This window comes from Neovison vison, chromosome 5 (genome assembly GCF_020171115.1).
Source record: "Neovison vison isolate M4711 chromosome 5, ASM_NN_V1, whole genome shotgun sequence".
NCBI lineage: Eukaryota > Metazoa > Chordata > Mammalia > Carnivora > Mustelidae > Neogale > Neogale vison.
The window spans coordinates 28,543,447-28,556,207 of record NC_058095.1 but is presented as its reverse complement, the minus strand read 5'-3'; the positions used below and the strand labels follow the sequence as shown (position 1 = coordinate 28,556,207).

The following is a 12,761-nucleotide window of genomic DNA, read 5'->3' as shown; positions in this document are numbered from 1 at the left end:
GGAAGCTGCAACTGGCACACAGCCCACTCCTCCTGCTTCTTCAATCTGCAAATGAAACTGCTAATGATAATTTGTGGACAAACAAGAAATTGGTCTCATGGTTTCCCCACTGCAAATCACTCAGCAATTCCAGCTAATGCCCAGCATGTTGAGCCAGGAGAAAAATCATTAACCAGTGCTTCCTTTGATAAAGATGAATTTTAACAATAACCAAGTCCATTTAGGCTGAGAGTTGCTGAGAATTGGTACATTTCCCCTAACCATCCTAAGTAAGGCATATGGCCTGATCTACTAGACCCTAGTACTATGTCTTAGATGTGCCCTGTGACACTAACATGTAATACTAAGAAGAAATGTTATACAAGGCCAGGAGCTACTATTATGCTAATAATTTGTCTCTTCTAAGGGAATCCTGTGTAGTCTCATATTTTAGACAGGCGAATAGCATTGTTGTTCTGTCCCAACAGCAAAGACTAAATCACTTTTGAATAGACTTTGGAGCTGATAGATTCCTGCTGCTTAACTCATTTGCCTTCAATTCTGGATAAGAGCTGTAACCTTTCCCCTGAAATTTAGTACCAGACTCTCTGTTTTTCAATTGTGTCACAGCCCAAGGGACTAAGACTCCCCTAAGGGTATTGTGGAGTCTTAGGAAACCATTCTGTTTTTTTTTTTTTTGTTTTTTTTTAAAGATCACAGGTAGGCAGAGAAATAGGCAGAGGAGGGGGGAAGCAGGCTCCCTGCTGAGCAGAGAGCCTGATGCAGGGCTCCATCCCAGGACCCTGAGATCATGACCCAAGCTGAAGGTAGAGGCTTAACCCAGTGAGCCACTCAGGTGCCCCAACCATTCTGTTTTATAGAAAGGGGGAAATTGTGGTCTTTTTTTTTTTTTTTTTTTTAAATCAACAGTGACTTATAAAGTGGGATGACCCTGCTGAGGTGACAGAAAAGAGAAAAGCAGGCACAAAGTGCTCATCTCTGCTAATTTTTTTTCTCTGCTTCTTTTTAAGTTTTTTATTTTTAAGTAGTATCTACACCCAACGTAGGGCTCTAACTCACAACCCGGAGATCTACAGTCACATGCTCTACCGGCTGCACAGCCAGGTGCCCCTACTCTGCTTATTTTTCTTATTTTATTTGGGCTCTATTCTAGCAAGGAGGTGACTAGAAATTAATGCAATCAGAACCTTTTGCAAAGCAGTAGCTGGACAACCTGTTCATTTGATACATTTTTCATTAAAAGTTATTTTGGAAGGTTGGGAGTTCACTTTCTGCAGTCATTCCATTTCTGATGGAAATACAGTCTAGGAATAACTCAGCCAAGATGCAATAAACAGAGAGGGATCTAGAAACTGTAATAGGAATAGTAAATGGAAAAAGAGAACATTTAGTACGAACATCCTTCACTCATTCAATCCCTGAGCAAATGTGATGCAGTATGCACTGTGGTAATACTATGTATTAGGAACACAAATATGGCAGACAAAATCCCTGGTAAGAAACATGATTACTGTGGTGAAAGTATCACAGTATAGGGGCGCCTGGGTGGCTCAGTGGGTTAAATCCTCTGCCTTCAGCTCAGGTCATGATCCCAGAGACCTGGAACTGAGGCCCGTATCAGGCTCCCAGCTCAGCAGGGAGCCTGCTTCTCCTTCTGCCTCTACGGCCCCCCCTAATTGTGCTCTCTCACTCTCTCTAACAAATAAATAAATAAAATATTTTTCTAAAAAAATGTGGGTGAAACTGTTTGAAAATCAAAATAACAAAACAAATACTTCCGGGCGCCTGGGTGGCTCAGTGGGTTAAGCCGCTGCCTTCGGCTCAGGTCATGATCTCAGGGTCCTGGGATCGAGTCCCGCATCGGGCTCTCTGCTCAGCAGGGAGCCTGCTTCCCTCTCTCTCTCTCTGCCTGCCTCTCCGTCTACTTGTGATTTCTCTCTGTCAAATAAATAAATAAATAATCTTAAAAAAAAAAAAAACAAAAAACAAATACTTCCAAGGAACAGTGAGAAAGAAGGGAGAACAATAACATGGGTCATTGAAAGACAAGCAAGAATTTGCTGGATTGAGAAGGGTAAGCTACTCTAGGCAGAGAAAACTAACATAATGAAAGGCATGCACAACTATGCCAGAAAACTAACATAACTAAATGCATCTTTGGGAAACCACAAATGGTATGGTATAAAGAAGTGGGTGTTAGATGTATATGCCAAACCTGGATATGAGCCTGATGTGCCAAGTTATGAAGAGCTTTGTATTTCATACTAGAGGGACAGAACACCAGATTAAGAATAAAGGTGGGTTGGCACAGGTAAGCAGCCAGACTCTTGGTTTTGGCTCAGGTCATGGTCTCAGGGTCCTGGGACTGAGCCCTGTGTTGGGCTCCACATGCAGCATGGAGTCTGCTTGAGGTTCTCTCTCATCCCTCTACCTATCATACTGTCACTCTCTCTCAAAAAAAAAAAATAAATAAATAATAATAATAATAATAAAATCTTAAAAAAAAGAAAAATAGAATAAAGCTGGGTTGGAGTCACAGCTCAATATTCTTTTTCTTTAAAATTTTATTTATTTGATGGGAGGGGCAGAGAGTGAGCACAAGCAGGGGGAGTGGCAAGCAGAGGAAGAGGGAGAAGCAGGCTCCACGCTGAGCAAGGAGCCCAATGTGGCTCAAAGCTAGAACCCTGGGATCATGACCTGGGCTGAAGGTAGTCACTTAACTGACTGAGCCACCCAAGCGCCCCCATGGCTCAATATTCTTAACATTAAATCAGTATAATAGTCCCAACATCTTACAGAATAACTGTGATGATTAAATAAGATTATATTCATAAAGTGCTTAGTGCAGTGTCTATGATCAACAATGGTAACTGTAACTCTTATTAGCTAATGTCAGACTTTATCCTGAAGCCATGGGGAGACAGGGACAGGTTTCAAGGAGACTAACATGATCAGATGTCTATTTTAAATCAATCTGCCGAAAATGTGAAAGACAAACAGGAGATGGCAGAAATCAGTTAAGCAGCTATAGTGATTTCTTTTTTTTTTTTTTAAAGATTTTATTTATTTATCATTTATATAGCGAGATCACAAGCAGGCAGAGAGAGAGGAGGAAGCAGGCTCCCTGCTGAGCAGAGAGCCCGATGCAGGCCTCGATCCCAGGACCCTGAGATCATGACCTGAGCCGAAGGCAGCGGCTTAACCCACTGAGCCACCCAGGCGCCCGCTATAGTGATTTCAAGGCAAGATGATCTTAAACAAGGGTGCCATAAGAGGGCCATCACACAAAGGAGGGAGTAGTTTATTTCTGAGTTCAAAAACAGGTTAGTAAAGTCTGAAGAAAGGCAATTTTAGATGAACATAAACAACAATGAGCTTATTTAATTCAATAGTGGCACAATACTAGAAATGCTGAAGCAAAAGTCATGACTACTTAAGAATGATGGAGAAGAGGGGCTCCTGGGTGGTTCAGTCGGTTAAGCATCCAACCCCCTTGATTTCAGCTCAGGTCTTGATCTCAGGGTCATAAAAAAAAAATGATGGAAAATTTATTTTCAGGAGCTAAGAATCTGAACTAGATGATCGATCATTAAACCAACTTCCAGATTCCATGACTCTAAATCACTAACAAAGGTGATTTTATATGGTCATTAATGACTGCTTCCTTTATAGAAAAGTTCATAATTTTTGAAGCGCTTTCACATGAATGTTCTCACTTGATTTTCTCAAATGCCCTATGAGATAGTTTGTGCAAGGATCATTATCCCATTTTCAGAGATAAAGAAACTAGGAAAAGCTCTTGGGGAGCCTGGGTGGCTCACTGGGCTGGGCGTCTGCCTTTGGCTCGGGTCATGAGCTCGATCCTGGGATCGAGCCCTGAGTTGGGCTCTCCGGCTCTCTGCTGGGGCTGGGGTGGGCCTGCTTCCCCCTCCCCCCTCTGCCTACTTGTGATCTCTGTCAAATAAATAAATAGAATCAAGAAAGAAAGAAAGAAAGAGAGAGAGAGAGAGAGAGAGACAGAAAGGAAAGGAAAGGAAAGGAAAAGAGAAGAAAAGAAAAGAAAAGAGAAGAGAAGAGAAGAGAAGAGGGGCGCCTGGGTGGCTCAGTGGGTTAAGCCACTGCCTTCAGCTCAGGTCATGATCTCAGGGTCCTGGGATCGAGTCCCGCATCGGGCTCTCTGCTCAGCAGGGAGCCTGCTTCCTCCTCTCTCTCTGCCTACTTGTGATCTCTCTCTGTCAAATAAATAAATAAAATCTTTAAAAAAAAAAAAAAAGAGAAGAGAAGAGAAGAAAAGAAAAGAAGAAAGGAAAGAAGTGAAAGCTCTTAAGTGTGTCGACTACAACCAGGTTTTCTGATCCCTGGGCTCTCTCTTTTCATTCTCACCACTGCCTCCAACATAGTGCCACAGTTGAGAAATCAATTCTGAGAAACCATCCTTCTTTGGTCACCTGTTCCAGTATTTATTTCAAAATTGGGAAATTCTTCTGCATGTCTTATATTCATTGTTCAGGAGCTTCAGACTATTCCTCTGTCCTCTTCAAGGTGAGTAAGAGCTATCTTTATATAATGCTCCCTCATATTTGCATAATATAAAATATCTGTCATTTCCCTAATCTGGGCTAATTAATCCCAATTCCTTGAGGTTTTTTTTTCCCCACGTATTCTTTCCCTTAAGCTAATCAAGAAATGTGATCCCTAATTTAGTATTAACTCCAAAAAGAGAATAATCTCTCCCATATACTCCAAATTCTAATCCCCAGGTATCTTTTAAAGAGTACTTCTCCAATTAATTCATACCAGTATTTACTGAGCACCAACTATGTAACAAGACATTACTCCAGGAGTGAGGAGTTTGGCAAAGAACAAAACAAACAAAAACTTGTGCTTCCATTTTTACACAAGGTACAGTGGGAGGGTCAGATAAATTTAATGAGCAAATTGGGACGCCTGGGTGGCGCAGTTGGTTAAACGACTGCCTCCGGCTCAGGGCGTGATCCTGGAGTCCCGGGATCGAGTCCCACATCAGGCTCCCAGCTCCATGGGGAGTCTGCTTCTCCCTCTGACCTTCTCCTCGCTCATGCTCTCTCTCACTGTCTCTCTCTCTCAAATAAATAAAAAAAATAAATAAAAATCTTAAAAAAAAAAATTAAAAAAAAAAATTTAATGAGCAAATTAAGTTCCATAGACTCTTAGAAGATGATAAACGCTAGGCAAAGAAAGACAAAGCAGTGTTAGGAGATGAGCATACTGGATGGGATAGTGATTTTAAATAGCATGGCTAGAGGGGTCCTCACTGAGAAACTGTAGTTCTTCATGGCTTATCTGCTAGTTTCAGTGCGAAACAGAAATACAGCTTTTAATTTCATAACAGATTTTTTTAAAAAGATACTATTTAATTTATTTGCCAGAGAGAGAACAAGTGAGTGTGTGCATGCGCACAAGCGGAGGAGTGGCAGAGAGAGGGAGAAGCAGGGTCCTTACCAAGCAGGGAGCCAGATGCAGGACTCGATCCCAGGACCCTGGGATCATGACCTGAGACGAAGGCAGATGCTTACCTGGCTGAGCCACCCAAGTGTCCCAATTTAACAGATTTTTTTAAAGCAATTAAACTATAATCAATATAGGGCACCTGGGTGGCTCAGTGGGTTAAGCCACTGCCTTCGGCTCAGGTCATGATCTCAGGGTCCTGGGATCGAGTCCCACATCGGGCTCTCTGCTCGGCAGGGGGCCTGCTTCCCTTCCTCTCTATCTGCCTGCTTGTCTGCCTACCTGTGATCTCTGTCTGTCAAATAAATAAATAAAATCTTTAAAAAAAAAAAAAAACTATAATCAATATAGCTTTGCGCAGTGGCAGTATCATAGCCAATGAGGTTTATCCGAGGCGCGATTATTGCTAATTGAAGCTATAATCAATATAGTTGTCCCCTCTCTCCTTTCAAGCTTAACTCTTAGACTTGCACTTCTAATAAAAAGCAACTTATCAACTTGTTTAGAAGAGTGGAATCTTATTTCTGTAACATGGAAATACTCTTCACACAATAATGCAACAAACTAATATAAGTCTGCTCCTTCGCACATGGGCACACACAACTCTGACTTTGATAAAAACTACCATTTCCCTGGTTGAGCAATGGTACTTTCTTAACTAGTTGTGGGAAGCTGCGAGATGAGCAGATATGGATAGACTGGGGGATGCAGGCAGTTGGTGGGAACAATTTGAGAGAGTTACAGAATTGGTGTGCAGGCTTAAGTGGCATCAGCGTCTCACTTCCAAGTGCACTTGGAACAATCTCCCTAAAACATACTATGAATGATAAGAATGATACATTTCAGTTGGGACATTTGTTTAGCTTGGAGAAGAGACAAAAATTAAAATATGGCCCACTGAAAAAGCAACTTGTTCCAACTTAATTCTGCCATGGACTATGGAAATAGCTGAAGGGCTTTTCTTAAAAAGAAAGGTTTGGGGGCACCTGGGTGCCTCAGTGGGTTAAGCCTCTGCCTTCAGCTCAGGTCATGATCTCAGGGTCCTGAGATAGAGCTCCACCTTGGGCTCTCTACTCAGCGGGGAGCCTGCTTCCCCCTCTCTCTGTCTGCTTACCTCTCTGCCTACTTGTGATCTCTCTCTGTCCAATAAATAAATCTTAAAAAAAAAAAAAAAGGAAAGGTTCGTTTTGTCTCTCTGCAGAAATGTCCTATCACACTATACACTCCAACTGCACCATAACTTCACAGGGATTGAATGAAACCTAAGTACCAAAATCTTTTGTAAAGCACCTTAGTGAATGCACAGTAATACCTAGCAGGACAGTTTAAAACCAAGATATGGATTCTTCATTAATGCACTGGTCCCACTTTCTGCTGAATGAAAAAGGTTCTGGGAGAATAAGATAAGCAAAAGCCAAACCAGTACCTTCACAGCTACAAAATTAATGTCTTCACAATGGTTTATCCACTTCCAGCTGAATAGCTGGGTAATACAGACAGTCCATTCAGGAACTCAGGAAATGTGTCTTTTCCATTGATATACTGTGACCTGGGATGAGCGGTCTTTAACCTCTCACAGACTTGATAGTCCTTTAAAAATAGATTAAGTTCTATCCTTTACACATGAAGCGGTAAGTGAGCTGCCAATGAAAAAAAATACTTTAGCTTTTAGAACAAAAGAAGAAACTTAAGTTATGGCTAACAGCATTTATGCTTCTTCTCTGAAGCAACAGGGATAGTGTCAAAATCCCTTTAATTTTCCAAGTGGGATAAAATCTGATTTTTCACTCAGATCAGCAACTGATCTTCAAAACCACTTTGCTGAGTGCAAAGAATTAGCGGTTGGTCATGGAAACCTTGCCTTTTAAATCTGCTGTAATATTCAGCTGATCCTCCACTGAAAGAAACAGAAACAAGCAAACATTTTCCCATCAGCACTTAAAGAAATCCTCAGCTTTGAAAATTGTTAACATATAGCACTACTTTAATCACAATCTGACATCGGACTCCTAAATGGATTTCATTTTGGCCAACAGTTCTCATCATTACAGTATACACAGTCCAGTGTTAAGAGGATGGGTTTGCTTTGGTAACACTTCTTTGGTTTGGTTATCTACAACTTGTCCACATATAATGAATCACTGGACAATACCATGGTGCCAGAAGATGCTACCAAAGAAGACATACTAGTACCAAAAGCTAGTTTACTATGATCTACTAGGAAAATCTCAATTTTCCAAAGGATGTCAGTGTAATTAGATAACAAGGGTCAAAGTCTTAAAAAATTAAATAAACAATCTCAAGGATACTAAACTGAGCTAAACTTTTCTAGGTCCAGTAATGAGCTATATACTTTTGGGGTATATATACTTTTGTTTTGTGTATATACTATATACCTTTGTTGATCAAAAAACTAAGTTTAGGGTGCCTGGGTGGCTCAGTGGATTAAGCCGCTGCCTTCGGCTCAGGCCATGGTCTCAGGGTCCTAGGATCGAGTCCCGCATCGGGCTCTCTGCTCAGCGGGGAGCCTGCTTCCCCCTCTCTCTCCTTGCCTGCCTCTCTGCCTACTTGTGATCTCTGTCTGTCAAATAAATAAATAAAATCTTTAAAAACAAAACAAAACAAAACAAAAACTAAGTTTAATTCAAGTTTGTGGATATTTACTTACTTACTGGTCTCCTGAATGACCAGAGAAAGAAAACAAATCTCTAATCAGTTTGTTCAGCTCGTAAATCCCAGTTAAAAAGCAGAGGAAGTTATTTAAGCTATTTCTAGGAGTATCTTTGGATTTTACCTATCTCTACTTTGCCTGTTTGCCCTTCTGCATGAATAATCGATAACTATATTCTCTGATCAGGAATGAATCCTTAACTAGAGTTCTGCCCATGTGTTATAAAGATGCCTCTGCCCTTTTCAGCTAGGCTGAAATGTAACAAACTCAGTCCATGATTGAATTTAATCTAATATGCCTAATGCTCCCTCCCTGAGATCCAACAGCAACAAATATCATACCAAATATCACCAAACTGGAAAATTTCAAGTCACTTCAAATAAGGATCCTGAGGGGAGTCTGGGTGGCTCAGTGGGTTAAGCCTCTGCCTTCAGCTCAGGTCATGATCTCAGGGTCCTGGGATCAAGCCCCCCATCAGGCTCTCTACTCTGCGGGGAGTCTGCTTCTCCTTCTCTCTCTGCCAGCTTGCTTGTGATCTCTGTCAAAATCTTTAAAAATAAATAAATAAATAAATAAATAAATAAGGATCCTGGAAGGAGTTCTTGGAGAAAAGAATTAAATGTATTAAAAATTCAGGGCACCTGGCTGGCTCAGTCAGTGAGCATGTATGTGACACCTAATCTCGGGGTGGTAAATTCAAGCCCCAACTTGGGCATAGAGTTTCCTTTAAAAAAAAATATAAATAGTGCTCGCTTCGGCAGCACATATACTAAAATTGGAACGATACAGAGAAGAAAAAAATATATAAATATATTAGAAATTCAAAGGGAAGGATTCAGAGACCTTGGCTCCAGATCTGGATCTGGCTTCACTACTAAATCACTAAGTTATTTAGACATTCTCAGGGCATCATTTTTCCTACTTCAGAGAAATGCTGAAAACAGTGACACTGCTTATTTCATTCACTGAATGAAACTAATCTAAAAGTAAAAATGTTTGTGTCAATACTGGAAATGACTCTTGGGTTAAAGAAACTCGTCTTAAACTTTTGTGAATCGTTATATAATGCTACCCTACTACCCCACAACTCCACATTTAATTTCAAAGTATAATATGTAGTAAAAATACATACAATATGTACTAAGGAAGTTAAAGAATTTTTTTAAACCAGATACAGGATTTCTCCATTTTCTTCTATTACCACATGTATTTACAACTAATAAAACCTCCCAGTAAGTAAAATTCTAAGATCTGGCCAAACAAGAGGACTGTCCAGTATTCACGGAATGCTAATATATAGATCAAAGCTGGGGGAATGGGCAAAGGCCTGGATTCTAAAAAGATGAGCAAATTGAATGGTTTAAAAAAAAAAAAAGGTTATAACCTCTGAGGGGTGGCTGACCGCCCGCAGGCGCGTCTGTAAAGAATAAACCCTCTTGCTTTTGCATCCAGTGGGAGTCTGGTGTCCGATTCTTGGGTGGTGAAATCCGAGGGTCTTTCACCTGGATGGCTCAGTCAGTTAAGCATCTGCCTTCAGCTAGGGTCATGACTGGGGTCCCGGAATGAAGCCCCATGTCAGGCTCCCTGCTCAGTGAGGAGTTTATTTCAACATCTCCCAGTGCCCTCTTGTAGCTAGTGCATGTGCTCTCGCTCTCTCAAATAATTAAAAGTCTTTTTTAAAAAAATTAAATTAAAAAAAAAAAGCACCCCTGTTTTGAATAGCTTTAACAACCCCATAATAACTGCAGTATCAAATAGAGTCAGGGTAATTAATTCAGTGGACTTTTCCCCTTCCACTGCCAGCTTGAACAGCTCTGAGGATAATCTCCACTCTCCCAGGGCTCAGTTGGAAGATTCATTATTTATGCCCTCAATTGTTTACTCTGTCCTATTTTCCATCCATCCAGGCCCAAGGGCAGTGTTATCACTGGCCTGTTTCCAAAATGAATGTGTTAGTTCACTGCCTTACCAGTAACAAAACCAAAGATAATCAAATACAATGGTATCCTACAACTAAAGAGCCAATCCTACTCACCACTTAATCCTGGAGAAAGACAATGCTGACCCACCGTTACCAAAAGCTAAATTCTCTTAGATGGATGAAGTGAGATCCTTAAGTCATTCTGCTGTGTGTGTGTGTGTGTGTGTGTGTGTGCGTGCGTGCGTGCGTGTGTGTGTGTGTGTGTGTGTGTGTCCCACCAAGCAACATATATGCAAATGCAACAGAATTCTTAAAGGGCAGTATCATTAGAAAGGCAGCTCTGGCCCTCCCCAAGAGCAGACCTGTAAACTATTGAGGATTAAACTGATTGAGATGCATTTTGCCTAGCAACCATTCATTAGGAAGAGTTCAGTAACTCACCAGCAATCAATTCCACATCTTTATCTGAGCAGATAACAGACTCTACGAAGTCCTTTCCCCTCCAGATTCAGACTCACAGCAAACTTCCTCACAAGACTGAGCTTCCAAGAGTCAACCCCTGGGGGAGGGGGTTGGATTTAAGCACACACAAAATATTGTCTCAGACACCTGACAAAATTGAATAGCTTAAAACTATCACCAACCACATCTCCATATGAATGCATTCATTGTCTCTAAATAAGTCTCTCACAGAGCAGCATTCCCAGTTCTGTTTGTCTCTACTATTTCCCCATCTTGAGCAAGCTTTTCCCGATTCCAAACCTTACAACACTCAAGGTGATTATTATGAGAATCAACACCAAGGGTCCAATCTTTTCCTTCACCTTCTCAAGGGGATCATTTTATACTTCTGATGTGAATGGGGGATTGGGTTTGAGTCCTCCCTTTAGAGAGAACACAGGGCCCTTTTTCTTAACACGTTCTAAGCTCTGACTCACAGAAATAATCAGGATGGATAAAAACAGATTGCTAAAGAAAATTAAATCAGCTACTTTAACTTCAGCAGCACCATGTCCCCTCAACCTAAGATTATGGGAAGTCATGGCTTCATATATAATTGTTTCCTTGCAGAGGACCAAATTTGAGGAGTTCCATCCCCCTTTAAATGATACTTGGAAATCAGTGTAGATACACCTATGATTAGTTCTATACATAGCCTTTTCTCCTGGGGAACATTCTTTGGGGAAATCACTGTACCATGCAAAATATTGATTACACAAATCAGGCAAGAAAATAGATATATAAAAAAATAAGGTAGACAAAGTTTAATATAACTTTACAAAACTGTATTAATTGCTTACTCATGGGTAGACCAAAAAAAACACCTAGGATACCAAATAGGACATCAACTTATTTTTTAGTAGAAGCAAGCTGAAGTGATACATGCTTTAAATAGTCTCTAAATATTTTTTGTTGTTGTTACTTTCTCAGCTTGCTATAGCTTAGACATTAAAGTGTGTTTTGTTTTATACAGCAGCTAGCTGTCAAGGCTCCAATCAGTGATTTTTAACAGTTTATTCTCAGTAACAAGTTAGGTAAGAAAACATCGAGGGGATCCTTTTAGCCTTTCAATTTAAACAAGATTATGGAGTCGTAAGGGATAAATGGGTAATAAACAACACATCTCAAATCCAACAAAGGTTTACTGTGAATCTACTTTTTTGCACAATTCTTTTTTTTTCCCCCAAGTAATCTCTATACCCAATGTGGGGCTTGAACCCCCGAGGTCAAGGGTCACATATTCTACCAACTGAAGCAGCTAGGTGCCCAATTTTTTGTACAGTTCTGTAGTAAAGCTACCTGAGATTTAAAAAATAGAGTTCTGATCCCCAGTAAGTTTCCACAACTGAGATGGTTTCCTATCTTACTACCCCTCTTCTTTGTAATACTTGCTTTTACCAAAAACTGCCTTTTATTAGAGATCCACTGTATCACTGCAAAGGAAAAACACTGATCAGTTAAAACTGTAAGAGAGCTCCAACATATAATTTCTGTCTTCAAAATTGAATTCCAGTTAGAACAAACCGTGGAAACTGAACCTGAATTGTAAGAATGAACTCAATCATTTCAATTAATATTTACCAAAGTGCTGCCAAAAATTGATATTCATCCCGTCTGGTGTTCTAGCTCTTTGCTAATCAACATTAAGGTGTATCTGGTCCAAACACCTTTGGTGAAAACACCCAGTGAAATTAAGCAAGTTTATCAAGAACACTGCCACTCACCACAGAAAGACAGACAGACAGACAGACACACACACCCTTTGTTTCTAACATCATAAAATTTGGATTCTCTATCTCCAACTGATAACTTTCCTCTCAATTAAAAACTTATAAAGAGGTTCCTAATTTTGGCAGAAGCTCTGTGTCCTTCAGAAAGAAGGGATCCTTAAGTTTTAGAAGCAAAAGAACGCAAAAGAGGTAAACATAATTTAAATTGTAATGATTCAGCCACCCAATTCAATAAAGTTTGGGTCAGAGAGGAAACTTAAAAAATAAACTAATCAAACAAAATTCACCTGGATTTTTTTAAAGTTTGGTTCTGGTTTTTCATGACAAACTAACCTCTCTGAGAACCTATGGATATGAGAAATAAACCTATGGAAAGATAGACAAGACTTTTAGGTTTCAGTAACAGTAAGTTAAGTTTGCTCACTCTAGTTAGGTTCCTCCAATAGAGCTG

General features: G+C 40.2%; 1 protein-coding gene and 1 pseudogene across 3 annotated transcripts in view; one reads left to right on the top strand and one right to left on the bottom strand.

Moving 5' to 3' along the window:
* The window catches only part of FAM222B (family with sequence similarity 222 member B), an 84,046-nt gene that overhangs the window by 33,702 nt on the left and 37,583 nt on the right, over nucleotides 1–12,761 (bottom strand). The gene's annotated exons all lie outside the window — the stretch shown is intronic.
* On the top strand, nucleotides 5,837–6,030 carry LOC122907986 (annotated as a pseudogene).